Raw genomic sequence first — 13,030 nt, forward strand, 5'->3', positions numbered from 1 at the left:
CCCTTTTGGGCAAACGGTTATCTTCCATTTGAAGTTGTTTTACCTTAAGCTGCACCTCACGTTTGTTCGAACCTGAAGGAAAACAAAATTATAATATTATACGTATAATTTTTAATAAATTTTGGTTTTAGTCTGTCACTATAAATTTAAGTTTTTTATGTCACCAAATTTATTGTTAATACAACTTTTTATCATCAACTGTATTTTTATTTCTACAATAGGCTAAGATGTCAAATTTTTATTTATGGTATCAATCGATCAGGTTTGTTTTTAGGATGGGATGAGATCCATTGCAAAAGACAAAAGTCAGAAATGATAGTCAAAGTCCGACGTCAACTACTGATGTGGAACACATACGGGCAGAAACAATGCCACTAACGGGAGCACACGCTCACACGCAACTAGCATACAGGGTTAAGCATTCCCTAAGTAAGGCTACAGACGAAAATCGCTAGTAGGCTATATAAACCCCCCATTGTAAAACTGTATCCTCGTCTATCATTCCAAAACTTAATCTTCTTGAGCGGTTGTTCAATATTCTTGCGGTATGCGGCCGGAGCGATAATATAAGTATATCAACTTTAGCGGGCTACAATTGCTATTCAATATTGTCCTGTCTCGTTGGCCAGTAGTCCTAGTAGTAGTACCTTCGAGTTTTTATGTAAAAGAGGTTATGCCGAAAAGGAATTTGGCGCAGCAGCGCATAATGCAGAGGTGGTGGCATTATAATCACACACCAGGAATACTAATCCACACCTTTTTGTAAAACAAAATATAACTAAATGTCAAAACTAAATGTAACTAAATATAACTAAATCTATATATATATATATTACGCGAGGCCGATTTTTGTTCATCCCATCAGATCTACAGTTATGGTCCGATTTTAATAAATTATATGTCATTTGATTCGTCTCATGCTACAGATTTGCAATAAGCTCTTAGTTTTTTGATTTTTTCCCGAAAAAGTACTAAATAGTTAATTTGAAAAAATGTACCACGTGACCTTTGTTCTGATTTGAGATTGAATTGAACTCAAACCTATATATGTAAGGTATGTAAGGTATCCAATCCATTCAAATCATAGACCTAGCATTACATAGACCAGCTATACGCGTGCGCCCGTAAGGGATAGACATAGATGACGTCATAAACGTGGGGATACCATGTTGGTAAAAATTACCCCAATATTTGATATCACGTTGGGGCGATTACCCTGGAGGCAAAGTTAACTTGTTTGACGGTATTCAAAAATTGTTAAATAAAATGTCAATGGGCCGTTCTTTTTAGGCGTATAAAGAATGAAATACCTCCTATAATGCGCGCAGGTGGTACAAACCTTGATTTACCGTATCATATCGCGGTCGCGTATCATGATTTTTAGTTTAGAAAGATGCAAAAAGATAGACAATAATTATGTCTTTTTTGCATCAAAACTAACGATCACAAAACATGCTGGTAGGTGCTACGCGACCGAAATATAATACGCTAAAATTATACAAACGTGTCGCCATTTTATAAGAAATAATTATGTGTAAGATTTCATATTCTGTGGGTATAGTCAGCATCAAATAGATAGTGACAGCCAGTGATTCATCTGAAGGCGTCACATTTCCTGATTTCATTAAGCGTTCAGTTTTAGGCTGCCTGTCCACAGAAGCGGAGCGAGGTGGCGGAGCGATGAGCGAGGAAAAAATCCACCGACTGAATGGCATAAAATCTCCGCTCTGAAATTTTAATGAAATTCTATTGCTGGATTTTCCCCGCTTATCGCTCCGCTTCAGTGGACAGGCAACCTAACTTTTAGAACCATACTCTAGCGGCGTTTTGACGCCGCAACAGGTCTCTAGTGTTATTATATATCTTGTTATAATAATTGGTGACGTTATAAATATTTACCTTCATCTAATGTCTTTCTGTTCGAACGACTCATCACACTATAATTATGTTCTGCAAATACAGAAGAATCTGCAGTACATATGTTGTTGATGATGGTAGGCACCTCAGACTGTTGTATAGCGGGCGTAACTAGAAGAAAACAATACAAATAAATCTACATAATTTTTGTTTAGGTAAGTACTTCCGAAAATAGGAGACCTAACAATTTCACCACTATTTCATAACTATCGAGACCTTAGAAAAATATTTAGTATTCATGTTTCTCACATGTATTTTAATAAAAAAATAAATTAATGGTAATTGATTCCCTTTTTGATCCAGAATCAAAATACAGAAAAGAAAATACAGCTTTTTATCGCTAAGAGCCCTATATCACACTGGCGATTTACGAAATTCACCGAGACTCAATTAGGTTGTGTTGTTTTATCGCAGAGTTCTTATGGCCACTTCCTATGTCCATCATAAGATAAGCTCGATGGAACCATAATATGTACTGTATTGTCACCCGACTTACATAATAAGTAAGTGAACTTTTAGCTCAACCTAATAATGAGAAGTTGGTCTAGGCTTGTAAGATTTGACCCGAACATGCGTACAATATATACGTACATACAAATATTGCTAGAAAAATAAAAGCTTGTAATAAAAACCGGTCAAGAGCAGGTTGAGCCATGCTCAGTGTAGGGCTCCGTAGTTACCATTCTGTCCAAGAGAAGACCTATCCAATAAGTCCAATAACACGTTGGATGTTGTACAGGTTAACATAGGGTTGAAGCGAAAAAAATACGTGTGGGGGAGGTACGCTAAAATAGTTATTTACGATACAAGTGCGGAAAAGAGAAAATTCGAAACGAGTGGCGATAAATTAAAACACGACCGCAGGGAGTGTTTTAAATCGACACGAGTTGCGAATTACCTTTTCGCACGTGTATCGTACAATGTTTTACAGTACATATGGCCCTTTAAACTTTCGACATATGGACGAAAAGTGCTCTTTACGCACTAGTGCGAGAAAGTAGCACCATATGTACTGTAAAATATTTTTTCACCTCAGCAGCTCGAACAAGCCTACTTTCGTCACTCCCTGGAGTGAGGAAAGTGCGACTTTCCTCACTCCAGGGAGTGAAACAATGTAGCTTTTTAATTTAGTGAAGGCCATGAACTTCATACTACGGTACGGTACGGTACGATACAAATAACTATTTCTAGTCTTTATTCTACCATTTGTCGGCATCATTGTTTTTTATATATCCATATCAAATTGCAGCTTTCTAGTACTAAGGCACATGGCACACTGCGTCCGATTCCGACGTGCAAGCGGAATGTCGCTATAATACGCGCATAGCGTTTTATCGCTAAAATACCGGAGCGATGTGCGAATCGGATGCCTTTCGATCATGTAACAAAGCTACGGACGGACAGACATACAGACAGGCATGTAGACGGACATGGCGAAACTACAAAATAAAAGCTTCCTCGGTATGTAGTTGACTACTACTACTCATGCTCTTCAATCCTATATCACTTCACTTGACATAATAGAAACCATCAAATACCTGGCATAGAAGCAGCAGAATGAAAGATGTGCTGATAGTCAATTCTAGGAGCAAATGTTGGGCGCTGGCAGTGCCTGGTGCCTGAAAGTATTATAAAGCTTATATTTATAAAAAAGAAAACTCCAACGTAATGCTACGACTTATGACATAAAGGGTCAAACTCTTCAGTAGACTTAGAGGTGTCATTCATAATTCTAAACTATATGTACCTACTTCGTATTTTTTACATTAGAAAATTTAGAAAGAAGGTAAGCGATTTTGAAGTGTCTTTTTATTAAAAACACTCTTGAAAAATAAGTCACAGCAAATATATAACAATTATAAATCATAATCATGCAATGAACCTGCTTTCTGTAGGTACCTAGTAACTAACACAGTACGTCAGTATAAATCCAATGCGTTTATGTATTGCCTGCGTATATTATTTTTAACTGTCCATAGCACGCAAGCGTAGGATTGAGACTAAATTATATTGCCGTCCCTCTACCAGATAAATTAAAAATATAAAACAAATCAAGACTACCTGCAGGGCTTAAACTTTTTAGCTTCATGCAGAATTTCACCTAAATCAGTTGAATCGGTTCAGTTGTTTAGCCGTGAAAATGATAAAAAAAAATTTTTTATTTTTTTATTTAATCATTTAATCCAGATAACATTGATCCATAATTAAAACATACAAAACATTTGCAATACAAATAAAAATAAATAAGATTAAGTATAAAAGATAGATCCATTAAAATTAAATTGACTAAGCATTTGATAATTGAATGATAAAATATAAAAGATCTTGACAATTAATTGATGGGTAATAATAAAATTAATTGATTATTAAAAAGATAAAAAATTTAAAACTATAAAATTGAAATTAAGATATATTATGCACAGTCAAATTTAGTTAAAATGTCAAAACTTAAAACTAAAAAAAAAAGAGTCAGACAGAAATATTTTCACGTTTATAAGCCACCTCTCAACTGCCTAGCCTCTCGGATCATGAATCGTCAAGCCCCAATCTCAAAACACCACCCTCTACCGTCTTCAGTCTTCACTTCTCACACCTACCCCTCACCTCTTAGTCTCTTTAGTCATTTCCAGTACTACCTACATTGTAAATCATAATACACTCAATCATAATATACCCAATAATAGAAAAGTTCCACTATATAGTCCGTGGTCTACATCACCAGGTCCACCCCCTAACATTAGTAGTTTTCCGGATTAAATGCTTGAGTTACTTTATAAGAAACCGAAATCACCATATACGTGCCTTAAAAAAACTGGACAAGTGCAAGTCGGACTCGCCCACCGAGGGTTCCGTACTTTTTAGTATTGGTTGTTATAGCGAACATCATCTATCATCTGTGAAAATTTCAACTGTCTAGCTATCACGGTTGATGAGATACAGCCTGGTGACAGACAGACGGACAGCGGAGTCTTAGTAATAGGGTCCCGTTATTACCCTTTTGGTACGGAACCCTAAAAATCAAGGAGTTCCCTCAATTCCTCATGGATAACATATATGTATTCCAACATTACTATCATCAGATCCAAAAAATATATTATGCGACCACTATGGAGGTAACGTCTTTCAAATTAAAAAAAAAATTGTTCAAATCGAACCACAGTGCACAGGAAGGTGTCGGAGTAATCGCTGAACATACTGCATATTATAAAATAACATTATTATCAAAAAATCATCATCATCAGATTCACTTCATCAAATTGATGGTTTTCGAGAGAAAATGTTCAGTTCCTTAAGAAAACACCCAACTCACTATACATGTAATGTACCTTTAAAAATCGGCCAAGTGCGAGTCGGGCTCGCGCACGAAGAGTTCCGTACCATTACGCAAAAAAATCACGTTTGTTGTATGGGAGCCCCACTTAAATATTTATTTTATTCTGTTTCGAGTGGGCCCTCCACACTCATGCGCGAATCACGGCGGAGTATTTGTTATTATAGCGGCAACAGAAATACATCATCTGTGAAAATTTCAACTGTCTAGCTATCACGGTTCGTGAGATACAGCCTGGTGACAGACGGACAGACAGACAGACAGATAGACAGACAGACAGATAGACAGCAGACAGTCTTAGTAATAGGGTCCCGTTTTTACCCTTTGGGTACGTAATCCTAACAATTGAGGACCTCCTTTCAAACTAAAAAATAATTACTCAAATCAGTCAAATCGGATCACGGGTGTCGGAGTTATCGGCGAACATACATAAAAAAACTGGCCAAGTGCAAGTCGGGCTCGCGCACGAAGGGTTCCGTACAATTACGCAAAAAAACGGCAATAAAATCGCATTTGTTGAATAGGAGCCCCACTTAAATATTTATTTTATTCTGTTTTTAGTATTTGATGATAAAGCGGCAACAGAAATATATCATTTGTGAAAATTTCTAATGTCTAAGCACTCACGGTTCATGAGATATAGCCTGGTGACAGACAGACGAACAGACGGACAGAGGAGTCTTAGTAGTCCTAAAAATAAGTTCGGCCAAGCCATGCTTTACCTATTTGTATCATTTCGTATTAATACATTATGTATTATTATATCAAATTTGAGCGTATAGCGCGAGCTAGGTAGTGCTAGGTGTTGGACATCTGTCGATTAAATAAATAAAAACACACACACACACACACACACACATGTACGTAATTTTACGTGTTAGTGTATAAGATCTTCTTCTTTTTAAATTTGTATGGTGCTGTATGTAGATTTTTACAATAAACGTTTTCTATTCTATTCTATTCTAATTACGTGACGCACAGTTAGTATGTGAGTGCAAGGATTGTTATTTACCTGGGGCCACCCTGGGGCAGAAGTAGCGAAATGAAAGGTAGGTTGATTGTGAATCCCAAGAGAAGTACTTATGTTGGGCGCATGATGTGCCTGAAAAAGCGTATTAAACATATGTTTACATACAAAATTTATGTTAAATATAATTTATATCATTTATTTAGAGTTCAACGAGGGTGCGTAGTTTTAGGGTCGGCAACGTGCACGTATAACTATAACAGTAACACCTCTGGAGTTGCAGGCATCCATAGGCTACGGTGACTGCTTACAATCAGGCGGGCCGCATGCTTGTTTGCCACCGACGTATTAAAAAAAAAAAAAGTATATTTATCGGGTGGAAAAATAGGTACGTAGGTAGGTTTGGGACGCAGGTACCAAATCCCGAGTAAATCGAAATTACGATTCGAAAGTACCGTTAACAGTATACCTATATTGCTATAATTAATAATTATAATAATAAGCCCAGACACTGGTGAAGTGATGACTGAGTGAGCGAAAGCAAGCGAAACATCTCCTTTTCAGCTTAGGTAGGTAAATATGCTTTCGTATGTACGCCGTTTGTCATTTCTCAATCGATTCTCATGACATTTTTGAGCAGCTTTGATAATTAGATACATTCGTTTTGCACTTTTTACAAGCTTTTATTTAACTTGACTGTTAGGAGGTAGGTATGAACTGAATGTTAGTTAGCGTGGGTCAAATCTTGGATGTTAAAGCAAATTTGACCCACTACTATTACATAAAAACACTACTACCAAACACTACTACTATTAAATAAAAACATTTTGAACTGTACTCGACTTCCGGTTGAGCTGAAATTTTGCATACACATGTAAATCGGATGACAATCCAATATTATGATGACGTGGAGCTGATCTGATGACGGAGACAGGACTTGGTCTTGAGAACTCTGTGATAAACCAACGCAAACTAATTGTGTTTCGGATTGTTAGCAATGTCTCGAAGAGTATATTCGCACGGCACGTGGAAAGAAAAGTACCTACCTACAGTCAGCAATACGACGACAACAACGTACAAGGTGCAAAGTGCTAAAAGGTTCGAACTACGTCAGCTGTAGCATAATGATCTAGAAGTCGAAACCTATCACCTGGTATAAGAATTTTCTTAAAATGTCACTTAGTATACATTTTTAAATGACGCATACAGTGCCATCTGAGTCGAAAATCTGTATACTAACACGAACACCATTCCAAGTGCCACATCGAATCGTACGCGATGAATGCCATCTCACTCACTCGCGCGTACGGAGCGCTATTTACCACATCGCACTCAGTTCGCGGCGGACCGGCTAGTCAACGGTTGTGAATGCTTCGATCGTTTTCTAGAGAATATTAACATGTTATTACGTTAATTTTGTCCTAATTTTGAGTTTTTGTAAGAATTTTGTTGAATTCATTCGATCGATCAATTTACTACAAATATAAAGTTTGTTAATCATGACGGAGAAACGTGCGAGATGGTTGGAATCATTAAAATCAGGAGCAAAAAGATCGGGTACGGATTACATCAAAAGAGAACTAAATAAATCGACCACAATAAAATGGAGGTATGTAATATTTATTTACATTTTCTTTATATTTTTATGTTTACACGTTTAAAAATGTGTAAAGTGTTCGATGTGACATATAGAACTACATACGCGAAAAGTATTATTTAAGAGAACTACGCCCGCAGGACTATCTGCCACTTAGAACTGTTTACGCCATTTAATCAGTCACTTAGAACTATTTACCTTTTTTTTATTTGTTTTTGAACACACTCAAAATAGTCATATCTTTCATTGCAAGTGCTAATTTAAATAATAAAAAGCGTAAGCGTAATATTATGTTATAATGCTATGCTATGTGTAATAAAATAACTATCCTAGATGAATGTTTTATACGGGCAGTTTTTTTGTACCTATAGCTAATCCTTATTTTGATCACTGTTTACATTGCACCACTAATATAGCTTTACGTATGAATATATGCACATAATGTTAAAGCTTAATCTATGTTGCTTTTAATATGCATGGTAGGTATTTGACTTTCAGAGTCACCACTAAGGATGGACGAAGCATCATGCGAGGAATTATATTAAAAAAAAAACATTGTCACCCCAGTTAGCAAATACAGTTCCAGACAGGTAAGACAACCAAAACTTTGATTGTATGAATAATTTTGAAAATATTAGAGATCCTTCTTTGAATGTCACGAATTATGTATTGTGGCTTGGCCGTTTCGCTACCGTCACATGGACGGAAGGTGAAACATTTATTCATTATTCTTCATTATACAATAGTTCTTGTAGTAACGAAACGGCCAAGCCACATAATTTGACTAAGATGTAGAGCCCTAACTACAAGTAGGTCTACCCACAAGTAGTTAGAAGCTTGGCTCTACAAGAGATCTGATATTAAGTTTTTGACAGTGCGAGCCTAATGGTTTCTTTCATCTTGGCAACATTTTACATGAACATGTTTTTGATGGGATTTCACTTCTATTTGTAAGTTGCGTATGACAATTTTCCATCCCCTAATTTAAAGGATTGGGAGTAATTTACTATTAAAAATCCTGAAATACGTATCTGAAGGCATATTTTCCACAATCTGCTTTTTACTGATTCCCCATACAAACTTCAGCCCCCTTTTTTCCCCTAACGCTCTTTTCCACCCCCTTACGGGGTGATTTGAGGGTTGAAAACTATTTTATATCCTTCCCCATAACAAAATCGGTTCAGCGGTTATTAATTCCCTATACAAAATGCTACCCCCCTTTTCACCCCTTAGGGGCTAAAAATTTCAAGTTTTTGAATTTTTCTCTTGTTTGTGTACTAAGACTGTGTTATATACCAAATTTCAGCTTCCTAGGATTTCTGGAAGGACCCTAAATGTTTTGATGATCATCAGTGAGTGAGTGACGAAATTGATTTTTTTAGATGTGAATAAAATCTATAGTAAGAAAGAGTTATGTAATTAAAAGTGTTTATGCTTACTAAGTCTACTAATGACATCATATGCCGAGAATTTTGTTTATCTGGTATAATCTAAGCCCAAGTAATGAGGGTTCAAAAAAACGACAAAGCGCTTCGAGAAAAGGTAGGTAGTGCGCTTCGCTTTGCTCGTCTTGGCGGGGGCACCGTGCCCCCAGATTCTTCGCGAAAATATCTTGATCCTGACGTTTGTTTTTATTTTTATTGTAAGACATTATTCATTTGATTGAATTATGTCTCACAATTGATTGATTCAAAGACTTGTTTGAATACGTAATTTTGTCAGAAAGACTGATAACTCACGTGATATTAAAGAAGATTTATCAATGTGATAGTAAACCCTAAGGTAAATAAGTAAGAAGAATGTTTAAAGGTGCTCCTTTTTTTCTGACTAATTTCGTGATGTAGACTGATATGTAAGGTGTTAGTATAATAGGTTATAACAGGTTTACATTTTTATTACATAATATTGAATAAATAACACATCTAATAAATTTTAATAACAACTAATAAACTTTTACTTTTATTTAGTACTTTCTACATAATTATTAAGTTATAAAACTAATGTCGAATATGATTCTATCTGCAAAATGTGTCAAAATTATAATTATTCAGATTTATATAAAATAATTATGCAACCAAAAATAAAATAAAAAATAGTGCGTTAAAACTATGTTATATAACTTAAAAAAATAATCAAAATAAATGACTTAAATTTGATGACTTACTTCACACATAGAATCTTTTACAGTGAGTCGGACACTTTTTTTACCAAGTATAATATTCTAAGTCCCAGATAGAGCTACATACGAAAATTTGATAGAAAATTACAACCAAGTATAATGTTCTAAGTCCCAGATAGACCTGCTTACGTAGTTCTTAAAGAAAATTGAAACCAAGTATAATATTCTAAGTGGTAGATAGAACAGTATACACAACGGTGAGCATATCGTTATAACTTAATCTAGTGGGCTATCTGCATTTTCTCGAAAAATACCATTAAATTGAGTTATATGAAAATAAAATAAGCAATAAAATAAAATTATAATCATGTGTGCCAAATTTCAGTTTATTATCTTTAACACAAAAAAAAGTATAAGGATTCTACTTCTGATTTGCTCTCCTGTAAAGTTGTCATTTTTCAATTAGGATCATATACGTTGTTGTCGTCGAATAAAAAGTTGTACATACCAAACTATTTTTTTCGCAAAAACTTATTTATATAGATAATCGCAATGACATAAACAGTCACTACCCACATATTTGGGGGCTAATTTGATAAATATTGTGCCTTTTAGGGTGCGACTCTGTACGTCCGCTGTCACGTCGCTAAAGATCTTTTATCTCGAGAAGTCGTGGAGGTATAGAGTAGAAATCAAAACTATATACCTAAGTATAACTCAGGTCTACAGTCCCTTGAAGCTGAGACAAAATCAAACTTCTAAGTTGACGTAAATAAAACCGGCCAAGTGCGAGTCGGACTCGCGCACGAAGGGTTCCATACCATTACGGAAAAAAACAGCAAAAAAATCACGTTTGTTGTATGGGAGCCCCATTTAAATATTTATATTATTCTGTTTTTAGTATTTGTTGTTATAGCGGCAACAGAAATACATCATCTGTGAAAATTTCAACTGTCTAGCTATCACGGTTCATGAGATACAGTCTGGTGACAGACAGACAGACGGACAGACGGACGGACAGACGGACAGCGGAGTCTTAGTAATACCCTTTGGGTACGGAACCCTAAAAAAAGGATACCTATGGCGGAAGGATCGTGAATTACCTGGCGCGGAAGCAGCAGAATGAAAGGTGGGCTGAATGTCAGTTACAGGAGCAACATCTTGAAAGGTGGATGTTGTGGTGGATTCTCATGTTGTCGGCTATGCTCGTAGCGCGTAGCTCGCGCTGGTAGAGTCATCTGCAGAAAAAAGTGACCCCCCCCCCTGCAATGGCATTGCTGACTTTACACAAGGCATATAATATTCAGTTCAGTTCCAAATTTTAATGTCATTCGCATTCACTTTTGACGACCTGTCTGGCCTAGTAGGTAGTGACCCTGCCTATGAAGCCGATGGTCCCGTCCCGGGTTCTAAACCGGTAGGTAACGGCATTCTTTCGTGTGATGAGCTCGGACATTTGTTGCTGAGTCATGGGTGTTTTATATGTATTTAAGTATTTATATAAAAGTTTATATGTTATATATATCGTCGTCTAGTGCCCACAACGCAAGCCTTATAGAGCTTACTGCGGGACTTGGATTATTTGTGTAAAGTGAGGTTTAGACTAGCAAGAACTTGCATGCAATTTTCAATACATTGCGGTATCTGATAAACATTTTGAATGAAGTTTACCTTAGTAGGCAGCAATGTAACGTAAATTGAATGCAAGTTCTTGCTAGTCTAAACCTCGCTTAATAATGTCCTATATTATTTATTTATTATTATTAGATTTATTAAATTTAACTGCTATTTTTTGGTACAACTTTAGCACAATCAGTATAGTGATTTAGGCTTGAAAACAGTCAGTCAGGCATACTGTGGCGGTTATAAAATGTTATTATTGTGTTTTTACGTTATACATAATAGAAACTTACCAAGTAGACATAGGGTCGGTACTGCTATAGCATTTAATCGCTTAAAGCGATTCCTATGTTCTTCGGTAAAATGAAGATCGCAAATCCTCTTTTTTTTATAAAATTCATAATCTGATGGGGTGCCCAACTTGCCCCCAATAAGCTGAACCCAAACTTTAAATCGATCAGGGGGTTTGTTTGGATTTGGAAAAACGTGCAGCACCGCACCTGAAATAAGTTATTTTTTAAATAAATTCAAATGGTGTAACATCTGCGTGACCATTTTAACATCTCGAATCGCAGTATATTAACATTTCAACAACAGAAAATGTCTAGTAGTAGTAATTCTAGACAAAATAATTTACCTTTCTTCGAACATCCAAATGCACAACAATGCGGCATTGTAAACTTAGTCAAGCATAAGGACGCTGATAAGCAATTGTGTTATCCCACATTCAATTTGCAAAAAATGTTGACACTATGTTGACACCTTTATTACATTGACATATTATTGCTTATCAAGTTATCAGCATCCATTATTAGTGGCCATTTCCCAAATGTAATAGAAATAAAATATTTTAAATGGCTGAAATATAAAAAGAGGAGCACGAAACAAAATTGTTTTACTTTTAAGTCAATAACAGATACAGTGTTGCCAACATGGGTGCGGGGATGCCACATAAAAAAACCAGTTCCGAGTTAAGTAATAAAGATGACGCTATTTTTTCGAATAAATGGCTCTCTAAGGGACTGTCCCCCCCCTGAGGCCAGGCCATAAATGATAAAAAAAAAAAAAAAAAAATCGGTCGAAGGCCTTCAGAGAACTGTCAACACGCCACTGACAGTTTCCTCAACTGTCAACTGTCAGGAGTGTCAGTGTCAGATGCAACTCTGTGTAGTGTAGGTGTATGGGTGTATTGTACTGTCAAGTTTATTGTAAGTGCACTGTTATATTTTTTGCGAAATTGTTGATAAACTGCGATGAAATTGCGGTAAAACAAACAGAATGATACGGGCAGTGCAGGTGAATAACAATAACATATCGTTATGTAAGTGTAATAGTGATAAAAATGGTTTCCGTAAGTCTTTGATCTATACAAGCACAATGACCGAACATAACGGGTATTTTATTATACACATTGTAGAGCAGGCTATATATACAACAAATTTATTTTTATGTGACCTTAAGCGTTATTTTGCGTATAAC

At 35.9% G+C, this 13,030-nt stretch overlaps 1 long non-coding RNA gene across 1 annotated transcript; it reads right to left on the reverse strand.

The window, feature by feature from the left end:
• Positions 1-3,452: 3,452 nt before the first annotated feature.
• LOC134743884 (uncharacterized) lies at positions 3,453-12,327 on the reverse strand. The gene is made up of 5 exons (XR_010128053.1): positions 12,189-12,327; positions 11,845-12,051; positions 11,035-11,169; positions 6,261-6,350; positions 3,453-3,536 (listed from the first exon to the last, which is right to left on the reverse strand). It is a non-coding gene; the product is annotated as an uncharacterized LOC134743884 (long non-coding RNA).
• Between the last annotated feature and the right edge of the window lie 703 nt (positions 12,328-13,030).

This window comes from Cydia strobilella, chromosome 9 (genome assembly GCF_947568885.1).
Source record: "Cydia strobilella chromosome 9, ilCydStro3.1, whole genome shotgun sequence".
Lineage (NCBI taxonomy): Eukaryota > Metazoa > Arthropoda > Insecta > Lepidoptera > Tortricidae > Cydia > Cydia strobilella.